The following is an 11,841-nucleotide window of genomic DNA, read 5'->3' as shown; positions in this document are numbered from 1 at the left end:
TTTCTTTTCCTCCGCTTACTGATATGCTTAAGTTCAGCGGGTCGTCTCGTCTGATCTGAGGCCGCACACAGAGGTTTCTTATGCGGGGGCGAGGGCGGAGGCGGAGGGCCGAAGGCTAGGGGCGAGGGGCGAGAGCCCGGCACGAGACCGAACTCCGCGACACCCTCCCCCCCACCCCGGCCGCTCGCCCGCCCGCTCACTCGCCCGCTCGCTGGGTTTAATCGGCACTCGCCACCCCCGCGTCCGACTGCGCGGAGCCCCGCTCGGGACTCGGGGAGAGACCGTAACGGACGTGGACCCGGACCTACTCGGCTCTCCCTCCGTTCCCTGTACGGAGCTCTCTCGCAACACGGGCCGCGTGGACTGGCTCGGAACCGAGTCTTCGTTTGGGAAGACGAAGGGCCGTTTTCAGGCCCTGCGAGCTTCCAGCCGCGGTCTCTCTCTCTCAGCGGGGGCGCGGAGACCGATCGATGGGTAAAGCGACCCTCAGACAGGCGTGGCCGCGGGATGGACCCCCGCGGCCGCAATATGCGTTCGAAATTTCGATGATCTGTGTCCTGCAATTCACATTAGTTAACGCAGATGGCTGCGTTCTTCATCGAAGCACGAGCCGAGTGATCCACCGCTAAGAGTCGTATTCGGGTTTGTGCCCGGCCCGTTACAGGCCGGGCGAAGGAAGCCATTCGAACAAGAGACAATTTTTGCCAATATATTTCAAGCCGGGTGCCTTCCACCCCCGTGCAGGGGGGGAAAGGTCATTGAACCTGGGCGTCACCACCGGACCGAGGAGTTACGGCCCGGGGGACGATCGCCCGAGTAGGTGCCCGAGACTTACGTGGTTTAGGAGACCGGGGTCTAGGCACCCGCCGTTCCCGGCGAGGCCCAGGGGTTTGGTTCGCTGCGTTACGGGTCCCGGTCTAAGGCATTCAGGCGTGCGCTCAAAGCCAAGCTCTCCACCCCGGAGGGTATGAGCGAGGCCCGGTGGTACGCTCCCAAGTCCCCGCTTAGGGGAAGGCGCTGGGTAGATCCCACCTAGTCAGGACCGGCGGGCACCGGCCGTCTCCTTTCGGGTGTTTATAAACGCATCCGGGGTTCGTGAGGCCCCTTCAACTCGCGCACCGGCCTTAGACTATTATACGGTCCGTCTCTGCGAAGCCAACATCGGGGGTATTTTGCATGCGCTCTTAAGCTCCGCTCTAACCCCGTGAGGGGAAAGAGTTTCGCCCGGCGGTACGCTCCCGTCCACCACCGCCCCCTGTGCCGGGGGGATGGGTTCAGGGAGATCCCACCGAGGCCGGCGAGCACCGGCCAACGCCCTGGGGGTGAGTAAGCCCCTTTGACTCGCGCACGCACAATCAAGCCTTCAACGATCAATGGTTTTTTGGGTTTAACTACCCGGCGGGCGGCTCCGGCGCCACTCTTCCCCCCGCGAACGGGAGGGGCGGACCGGGGTACCTATGCACCTAAGGCGGTCCTCGCATAACCCCGAGTTCCGAAGCCGGCTCGCTACGTCCACCCACCCGGAGGGGGGAGAGACTCACGTCGGCCGACGACGAAAGGTACGAGGCTTCTGCGGTCCATACCTTGAAGGTACCCGCCGGGGGGGAGGTTCGGCCTCTCGAGTCCGACTCGACAACCGGCACGGACGGCGGGCGCCGACCGCGGCCAGGTCACCGTTATTGATCCTTCCGCAGGTTCCCCTACGAAAACCTTGTTACGACTTTTACTCCCTCTAGATGTCCGGGTTCGATCGACTTCCCATCGCCCGGAGGCGACCCCCGTTCGAGGGCCGCCCCGGGGACGGTCCGAGGACCTCACCGAGGCATCCGATCGGTAGTAGCGACGGGCGGTGTGTACAAAGGGCAGGGACTTAATCGACGCGGGCTGGTGACCCGCGCCTACTTGGAATTCCTCGTTCGAGGGGAATAGTTGCAATCCCCTGTCCCCAGCGGGGAATGGCGTTCATAGGATTGCCCGCACCTCTCGGCGTAGGGTAACTTACATGTTGAACCAGCCATTGTAGCTCACGTGCGACCCCGGACTTCTAAGGGCATCACAGACCTGTTATTGCTCCATTTCTCAAGTGGCTTCTGTGCCACAAATCGCTCTAAGAAGTTTAGCCACCGACCGCTGATTCCCACCGGGCGAACCCCAACCTTCAGGCCCGCGGTAAGCGGGAGGGCACCGGGGAGGGGAGAGGGAAGGCGAAGGCGAAGGACGGACAACCCACACCCGGAGAGCGGAACGAGGTGCGGACGGCATCGGGGAGGGAACCGAACGCGAAGGGGAGAGGCCGGAGCCACCCACTCGACGCAGAACTGAACCCCCGTCAACCGCATCACCTCCCCGAACCGATCCGGGGTAGAACCGGACCCCCGCCGAAACCCCCAACACCCCCACCCCGATGGGGACCCCCCGCGAACGGGGACCTTCGGGGATAGAGTCCGACCCAGGAGAGGGGCCGTGTAACTACTTAAAGGATGGGATCTCGTTCGTTACCGGAATTGACCAGACGAATCGCTCCACGAACTACCAACGGCCATGCACCACCACCCACAGAATCGAGAAAGAGCCGTCAATCTGTCAATCCTTACCGTGTCCGGGCCGGGTTAGGTTCCCCGCGTTGAGTCAAATTAAGCCGCAAGCTCCACTCCTGGTGGTGCCCTTCCGTCAATTCCTTTAAGTTTCAGCTTTGCAACCGTACTCCCCCCAGAGCCCAAAGACTCGTGGTTTCCCGGACGCTGCCCGGCGGGTCATAGTCGTTAACCCAACGCCGCCGGATCGCGGGTCGGCATAGTTTACGGTCGGAACTACGACGGTACCTGATCGTCTTCGATCCTCCGACTTTCGTTCTTGATTAATGAAAACATTCTTGGCAAATGCCTTCGCTTTTGTCCGTCCCGCACCGGTCTACGAATTTCACCTCTCTCGGTGCGGTACGAATGCCCCCGGCCGTCCCTCTTAATCATGACCTTTGGTCCGTCAAACCCACGAAATAGGACCAAGAGAGCGGTCGGATACCCCCCCGGCTCGGGGAACCGTGCGGCGGCCAGAAAACGGCCCCGCCCGGCCGCCTCGCCGAAGAGCTCCGACTCGCCCCCCATGGGAAGGCCTTATTCCATTATTCCTAGCTCAGTCCATTCAAGGCACGCTTCGGCCTGCTTTGAGCACTCTGTTTTGTTCAAAGTAAACGCACCGGACCCTTCCGCCCCCCACGTATTCAACCGCGGCGGACGACCCAGCTAAGGGCCTCTCCGCGGAGGAAGGGAGCAGAGGACACCGGATGAGTAGGGACAAGGTCCCGCGACCTCCACCCAGAGACCCGCGGGGGGTCCCCAACCCCCCCGGAGAGGGGCAGCTTCCCACCGCGAAGTCCGGACGGGCAGAGGCCCGGCAGCCGGGACCCGTCCCCGGATCCAACTACGAGCTTTTTAACTGCAGCAACGTTAACATACGCTATTGGAGCTGGAATTACCGCGGCTGCTGGCACCAGACTTGCCCTCCAATGGGTCCTCACCCACGGACGTAGATTGAGTTCATTTCGGTCCCGAAACCTTCAAACGGGGCCTCGCACCGATATTTTTCGTCACTACCTCCCCGTGTCGGGAATGGGTAATTTGCGCGCCTGCTGCCTTCCTTGGATGTGGTAGCCGTTTCTCAGGCTCCCTCTCCGGAATCGAACCCAGATTCCCCGTTACCCGTGGTCACCACACGTAGTCCCGTAGACTACCGTCGAAAGTTGATAGGGCAGACACTCGAATGAGACGTCGCCGCCCCGAAGGGCTCTGCGATCGGCCAAAGGTTATCTAGAGTCACCAAAGCGGACCCGACCGGAGTCGGGAGGGGGTTTTTTGGTTCTGATAAATGCACGTATCCGTGGGGGGCGCCGAGGGGGGAAGGTGAACCAGTCACCGACCACCTCGAAACGGCACCCCCACTTCCAACGCTTCGTTTGCATGTATTAGCTCTGGAATTACCACAGTTATACCAAGTAACGTGTGGAGCGATCAAAGGAACCATAACTGATTTAATGAGCCATTCGCAGTTTCACTGTACCAACGCCCGTGTGTACTTAGACTTGCATGGCTTAATCTTTGAGACAAGCATATGATACTGGCAGGATCAACCAGGCCGATCCCTCTGGTACTCAAACCCGGCTTGGGGAAAGAGAGAGAGTCGGTGGTGCGTGGAACTCGACCCCCCGAAGGAGGAAGAGACGCGCACCGCGGAAAGGCTTTTCGAACGAGACCCCCCGGAGGTGGGTCTGCAATCGGGGGTTTGACTACTTGGAAAATGTACGATTCAAGGCCCGGACGGTGCAGGCTAGGGGCCGGTTCCTTCCCTCAATAGGATCCCGACCCTAAGGCACCACCGACTCGGACCTTTTAACGGACCCAAACTGCGGTGGAAATTAGACCGACGGATCGGCTAAGTCTCCCTCGGAACGATTCTGGGACAAGCGGACCCCCTGTTACGGGGGGTCCACGAGCCATGGAGGCTGGAGCACGTGGCGGGGAGGATCGTTCTAAAAGCCGGTATTATTTCGGATTAGAAGCCTGCCCCTGGTGCTCCGGGTATGCCGCATTTCGAACGGGCGTAAAGGACGTCCGTTTAAGGGAAGAGAATGGAAGAGAATTTCCTGGCCCCCTCAAAGCGCGAGGAGGTCGGCATAGGTTTTACGGTACGCCCCCCCCGGAGCCGTCTGATGTTCAGAAGACGAAGGGTTTTGCCCCCAATCTCGTAAGGTCGAGGGCTCACCACCGAACTTCCAGCCGCGGTCCTTGGTAGGACCGATACGCGGACAAGCCGCAAAATCCTGGCCCCCTCGCAGTGCGAGGAGGTCGGCAAAGGTTTTACGATTCGCCCCCCGGAGCCTACGGTTAGTTTTCTCGATTTAAGAAGACGAAGGGGGTCGGGGCCCGGGAACCGTAAACCGAGCGCCTCTTCCCCTGCGAACTTCCAGCCGCGGTCCTTGGTAGGACCGATACGCGGACAAGCCGCAAATCCTGGCCCCCTCGCAGTGCGAGGAGGTCGGCAAAGGTTTTACGATTCGCCCCCCCGGAGCCTACGGTTAGTTTTCTCGATTTAAGAAGACGAAGGGGGTCGGGGCCCGGGAACCGTAAACCGAGCGCCTCTTCCCCTGCGAACTTCCAGCCGCGGTCCGTTTAAAAAGACCGATCCGTGACACCTCTAATGCGCTCTTTGCCTCCGGCCGTTTCCAGCGCGGGGGCCCGGTGGTGCGCTCCCAAGTCCCCGCGGAGGGGAAAATCTGGGAGATCCCACATTAGACCAAGCGGAACGCCGGTCTTCGCCTCGGGGGTTTGTATGCCCCTTTCGACTCGCGCACGGGCAAGAGTTAGGTTAGGAACGGGGACAACTGCCGGCGGGCGGCCCGTCGCACCCACCCCGCAAGTGGGCAGGTGGTCGGTGGCCTGTGGACCCGCCGCTCGGATTCGTTTATAGTAGGAACCATAACGGGGTACAACCCTCATACGCTCGACCCCCTCACGCCCAGAGAAGTGTTCACCTCCCTGGGCATATATCGAACGAATCATCGGGATTGAAGGGGAGGCCACCCAAACCATCCCCTTAGCCCAGAGGGGTGCCAGTCCTCGGGCTTCGGTATTCGCATCACCGGGGTCTATGGAGGTCTCGACTTAGGTTTTGAAAACCTCCAGAGGGGGGGCCGGATTAACCACCACCCTAGCCCAGAGGGGTGCCAGTCCTCGGGCTTCGGTATTCGCATCACCGGGGTCTATGGAGGTCTCGACTTAGGTTTTGAAAACCTCCAGAGGTGGGGCCGGATTAACCACCACCCTAGCCCAGAGGGGTGCCAGTCCTCGGGCATGTCACTTCGCATCACCGGGGTTCTATGGAGGTCTCGACTTAGGTTTTAAAAACCTCCAGAGGGTGGGGGCATATCTTATCCCCACCCTAGCCCAGAGGGGTGCCAGTCCTCGGGCATGTCATTTCGCATCACCGGGGTCTACGGAGGTCTCGACTTAGGTTTTGAAAACCTCCAGAGGGTGGGGGCATATCTTATCCCCACCCTAGCCCAGAGGGGTGCCAGTCCTCGGGCTTCGGTATTCGCATCACCGGGGTCTACGGAGGTCTCGACTTAGGTTTTGAAAACCTCCAGAGGGTGGGGCCTGACTTACCACCAACCCTTAGCCCAGAGGTGTGCCACTCCTCGGGCATGGAATTCGCATCAACGGGGTCTACGGATGTCTCGACTTAGGTTTTGAACACATCCAGGGAAGCAGAGCGGACATTCCCATTATTTCAAGCCCATCGGGAAGCCACTCCTTTGGGCATAGCGTTTCGCATCGCTGTTACCCAAACTTACGTCTGATTTAATGCCTCCCTAATATCCCGACGGCACCAGGCTGAGAAACCATATGCCCACAGGATTTGAGGCGTTGGAACCTCGTTCGCATAGCCGACAACGATGAACCTCCCTCGGACTCGCTACGAGGCTTGAGGAGGGTCCTGATTTTCTTAAAATCTCAGGTGAGGGACTTAGAAAATTTTCACTTTAAAACCACAGACCTCCAGAGGAGAGACCAAGCTTATCACAACCTTAGCCCAGAGGGCGTCACTCCTCGGGCATGTCACTTCGCATCACCGGGGGTCCATGGATGTCTCGACTTAGGTTTTGAACACATCCAGAAGGGGGGGCCGGATTAACCACCACCCTTAGCCCAGAGGGGTGCCAGTCCTCGGGCTTTAAATTCGCTTCGCCGGGGTCTATGGAAGTCATTTTTTAGACCTCCAGAGGGGAGGCAACCCAAACCATCCCCTTAGCCCAGAGGTGTGCCACTCCTCGGGCTTGTGTATTCGCATCACCGGGGTCCATGGAAGTCATTTTAGACATCCAGAGGGGAGGCCACCCTAACCATCCCCTTAGCCCAGAGGGGTGCCAGTCCTCGGGCTTTAAATTCGCTTCGCCGGGGTCTATGGAAGTCATTTTTAGACCTCCAGAGGGGAGGCAACCCAAACCATCCCCTTAGCCCAGAGGTGTGCCAATCCTCGGGCTTGTGTATTCGCATCACCGGGGTCCATGGAAGTCATTTTAGACATCCAGAGGGGAGGCCACCCTAACCATCCCCTTAGCCCAGAGGGGTGCCAGTCCTCGGGCTTTAAATTCGCTTCGCCGGGGTCTATGGAAGTCATTTTTAGACCTCCAGAGGGGAGGCAACCCAAACCATCCCCTTAGCCCAGAGGTGTGCCACTCCTCGGGCTTGTGTATTCGCATCACCGGGGTCCATGGAAGTCATTTTAGACATCCAGAGAGTGGGGCCGGTCTTACCACCACCCTTAAGCCCAGAGGGCGTCACTCCTCGGGCATGAAATTCGGATTACCGGGGTCTATGGATGTCTCAACTTAGGTTTTGAACACATCCAGAGGGGAGGCCACCCAAACCATCCCCTTAGCCCGGAGGTGTGCACCTCCTCGGGCTTCAAATTCGAATCACCGGGGTCCATGGAAGTCATTTTAGACATCCAGAGAGTGGGGCCGGTCTTACCACCACTCTTAGCCCAGAGGGCACCACTCCTCGGGCATGAAATTCGCATCACCGGGGTCCATGGAAGTCAGTTTAGACCTCCAGAGAGTGGGGCCGGTCTTACCACCACTCTTAAGCCCAGAGGGCGTCACTCCTCGGGCATGAAATTCGGATTACCGGGGTCTATGGATGTCTCAACTTAGGTTTTGAACACATCCAGAGGGGAGGCCACCCAAACCATCCCCTTAGCCCGGAGGTGTGCACCTCCTCGGGCTTGAAATTCGAATCACCGGGGTCCATGGAAGTCAGTTTAGACCTCCAGAGAGTGGGGCCGGTCTTACCACCACCCTTAAGCCCAGAGGGCGTCACTCCTCGGGCATGGAATTCGCATCAACGGGGTCTACGGATGTCTCGACTTAGGTTTTGAACACATCCAGGGAAGCAGAGCGGACATTCCCATTATTTCAAGCCCATCGGGAAGCCACTCCTTTGGGCATAGCGTTTCGCATCGCTGTTACCCAAACTTACGTCTGATTTAATGCCTCCCTAATATCCCGACGGCACCAGGCTGAGAAACCATATGCCCACAGGATTAGAGGCGTCTGAACCCCTTTCGCATAGCCGACAACGATGAACCTCCCTCGGACTCGCTACGAGGCTTGAGGAGGGTCCTGATTCTCTTAAAATCTCAGGTGAGGGACTTAGAAAATATTCACTTTAAAACCACAGACCTCCAGAGGAGAGACCGGGCTTATCACAACCTTAGCCCAGAAGGCACCACTCTTCGGGCATGTCACTTCGCATCACCGGGGTCCATGGAAGTCTCGACTTAGGTTTTGAACGCATCCAGAGGGTGGGAGCCGGACTTACCACCACCCTTAGCCCAGAGGGCGTCACTCCTCGGGCATAAAATTCGGATAACCGGGGTCCATGGAAGTCAATTTTGACCTCCAGAGAGGGGGGGGGGGCCTGGCTTACCACCACCCTAAGCCCAGAGGGCGTCACTCCTCGGGCATGAAATACGCTACACCGGGGTCCATGGAAGTCAGTTTAGACCTCCAGAGAGGGGGGGCCGGGCTTACCACCACCCTTAGCCCAGAGGGCACCACTCCTCGGGCTTGAAATTCGCATCACCGGGGTCCATGGAAGTCTCGACTTAGGTTTTGGAAACCTCCAGAGGGGGGGCTGCACTTACCACCACCCTTAGCCCAGAGGTTCATCACTCCTCGGGCATGAAATTCGGATAACCGGGGTCCATGGAAGTCAGTTTAGACCTCCAGAGAGTGGGGCCGGGCTTACCACCACCCTAAGCCCAGAGGGCGTCACTCCTCGGGCATGAAATTCGGACAACCGGGGTCCATGGAAGTCAGTTTAGACCTCCAGAGAGTGGGGCCGGGCTTACCACCACCCTAAGCCCAGAGGGCGTCACTCCTCGGGCATAAAATTCGGATAACCGGGGTCCATGGAAGTCAGTTTAGACCTCCAGAGAGTGGGGCCGGGCTTACCACCACCCTAAGCCCAGAGGGCGTCACTCCTCGGGCATGAAATACGCTACACCGGGGTCCATGGAAGTCTCGACTTAGGTTTTGGAGACCTCCAGAGGGGGGGCCGGGCATACCACCACCCTTAGCCCAGAGGGCGTCACTCCTCGGGCATGAAATACGCTTAACCGGGGTCCATGGAAGTCAATCTAGACCTCCAGAGAGGGGGGGCCGGGCTTACCACCACCCTTAGCCCAGAGGGCATCACTCCTCGGGCATGAAATTCGCATCACCGGGGTCCATGGAAGTCAGTTTAGACCTCCAGAGGGGGGGCTGAGCATACCACCACCCTTAGCCCAGAGGTGTGCTCCTCATCGGGCATGAAATACGCTTCACCGGGGTCCATGGAAGTCATTCGAGACCTCCAGAGGGGGGGCCGGGCATACCACCACCCTTAGCCCAGAGGTGAGTCACTCCTCGGGCATCAAATTCGCATCACCGGGGTCCATGGAAGTCAGTTTAGACCTCCAGAGGGGGGGCTGAGCATACCACCACCCTTAGCCCAGAGGTGTGCTCCTCATCGGGCATGAAATACGCTTCACCGGGGTCCATGGAAGTCATTCGAGACCTCCAGAGGGGGGGCCGGGCATACCACCACCCTTAGCCCAGAGGTGAGTCACTCCTCGGGCATCAAATTCGCATCACCGGGGTCCATGGAAGTCAGTTTAGACCTCCAGAGGGGGGGCTGAGCATACCACCACCCTTAGCCCAGAGGTGTGCTCCTCATCGGGCATGAAATACGCTTCACCGGGGTCCATGGAAGTCATTCGAGACCTCCAGAGGGGGGGCTGGGCATACCACCACCCTTAGCCCAGAGGTGAGTCACTCCTCGGGCATCAAATTCGCATCACCGGGGTCCATGGAAGTCATTTAGACCTCCAGAGAGGGGGGCCGAACCTACCAGCAACCTTAGCCCAGAGGGCGTCACTCCTCGGGCTTCAAACTCCCATCATCGGGGTTCCATGGAAGTCTCGACTTAGGTTTTGAACCGTTCCGGGGTCACCTCCAGTGAGATAACGCGGAAATCTCACTATATTCATGCCCACAGGCGAACCAGAGCCTTGGGCTTGTCATAGTTACATACGGTGTACCCAAACTTTCGTCTTTTCTAAAGGAACCCTAATGTCCTGACGGCACCGCACTGGAAACCCCCATGCCCTCTGAATTTTTACCACTCCGAGGTGCTCCGTTTTGGGCTTGCTACCTAGGGCGAAGAGGGTCAGAAATTTTTCTAAGTCCTACTTTAAAACGTCCCACTGGGAGACCACTAGGGTTAGCACTTTGCCAAAAAATCACGGCTGAATGCAATTTTCACGCCTCGCACCCTTTGTTCGTTTAGATTTAACAAAAAAATCAACCGAACCCCCTTTTTAACAACGCTTTGCCGAATTTAGCTCACTTTTCCCGGCCTGGAATATCTCACGCTTGCCCCCCACGGTACTTACCTCCGGGGAAGACACCCCCGTCGCTGCCAACACCCATGCCCGGCCCAGGCTCACCCGACTCGGCCTCGCTAGCTCCATCGCCCGCTCCAAACCTCCGGGGAGAAGACCCCCATCGCCGCCAACGCCCATGCCCGGCCCAGGCTCACCCGACTCGGCCTCGCTAGCTCCATCGCCCGCTCCAAACCTCCGGGGCTGGACCTCCAGGAACCCAGCGCACCTCTCGAACCTATCCGGCCCACACTTAAGCACTCCTCCTCGGACTAAACCATTCAGCCCGCGCCGCTGGAACGAGCGCCCACTGGAAGACCTGAGCCTCAAACCCGCGCGCTTTACGGTTCTCTATCTCCCCGGGCTCGGAGCACTTTTCTCGGCCATGGGACCTCCAGGGGGGGCCCCTCTTAGCTCCGTCATCATTTCTCTAAGTCTCACTCCGCCCACTGGAAGACCCGAGCCCCAAACCCGCGCGCTTTACGGTTCTCTATCTCCCCGGGCTCGGAGCACTTTTCTCGGCCATGGGACCTCCAGGGGGGGCCCCTCTTAGCTCCGTCATCATTTCTCTAAGTCTCACTCCGCCCACTGGAAGACCCGAGCCCCAAACCCGCGCGCTTTACGGTTCTCTATCTCCCCGGGCTCGGAGCACTTTTCTCGGCCATGGGACCTCCAGGGGGGGCCCCTCTTAGCTCCGTCATCATTTCTCTAAGTCTCACTCCGCCCACTGGAAGACCCGAGCCCCAAACCCGCGCGCTTTACGGTTCTCTATCTCCCCGGGCTCGGGGCACTTTTCTCGGCCATGGGACCTCCAGGGGGGGCCCTTCATGGCTCCGTCAATATTCCTTTAAGTCTCACTCCGCCCACTGGAAGACCCGAGCCCCAAACCCGCGCGCTTTACGGTTCTCTATCACCCCGGGCTCGGAGCACTTTTCTCGGCCATGGGACCTCCAGGGGGGGCCCTTCATGGCTCCGTCAATATTCCTTTAAGTCTCACTCCGCCCACTGGAAGACCCGAGCCCCAAACCCGCGCGCTTTACGGTTCTCTATCACCCCGGGCTCGGAGCACTTTTCTCGGCCATGGGACCTCCAGGGGGGGCCCTTCATGGCTCCGTCAATATTCCTTTAAGTCTCACTCCGCCCACTGGAAGACCCGAGCCCCAAACCCGCGCGCTTTACGGTTCTCTATCACCCCGGGCTCGGAGCACTTTTCTCGGCCATGGGACCTCCAGGGGGGGCCCTTCATGGCTCCGTCAATATTCCTTTAAGTCTCACTCCGCCCACTGGAAGACCCGAGCCCCAAACCCGCGCGCTTTACGGTTCTCTATCACCCCGGGCTCGGGGCACTTTTCTCGGCCATGG

At 59.2% G+C, this 11,841-nt stretch overlaps 1 non-coding gene and 1 pseudogene across 1 annotated transcript; both read right to left on the bottom strand.

Annotated features, from left to right (window-relative positions):
• The window catches only part of LOC136671161 (28S ribosomal RNA), a 4,634-nt pseudogene extending 4,570 nt beyond the window's left edge, over positions 1-64 (bottom strand).
• Positions 65-480: 416 nt separating this feature from the next.
• LOC136670187 (5.8S ribosomal RNA) lies at positions 481-634 on the bottom strand. Its single transcript, XR_010795606.1, has one exon. It is a non-coding gene; the product is annotated as a 5.8S ribosomal RNA (ribosomal RNA).
• Between the last annotated feature and the right edge of the window lie 11,207 nt (positions 635-11,841).

Source organism: Hoplias malabaricus, chromosome 1 (assembly GCF_029633855.1).
Source record: "Hoplias malabaricus isolate fHopMal1 chromosome 1, fHopMal1.hap1, whole genome shotgun sequence".
Classification (NCBI taxonomy): domain Eukaryota; kingdom Metazoa; phylum Chordata; class Actinopteri; order Characiformes; family Erythrinidae; genus Hoplias; species Hoplias malabaricus.
Note: the sequence above shows the minus strand (reverse complement) of the source record. Positions and strands in the feature narration are given on the sequence as shown.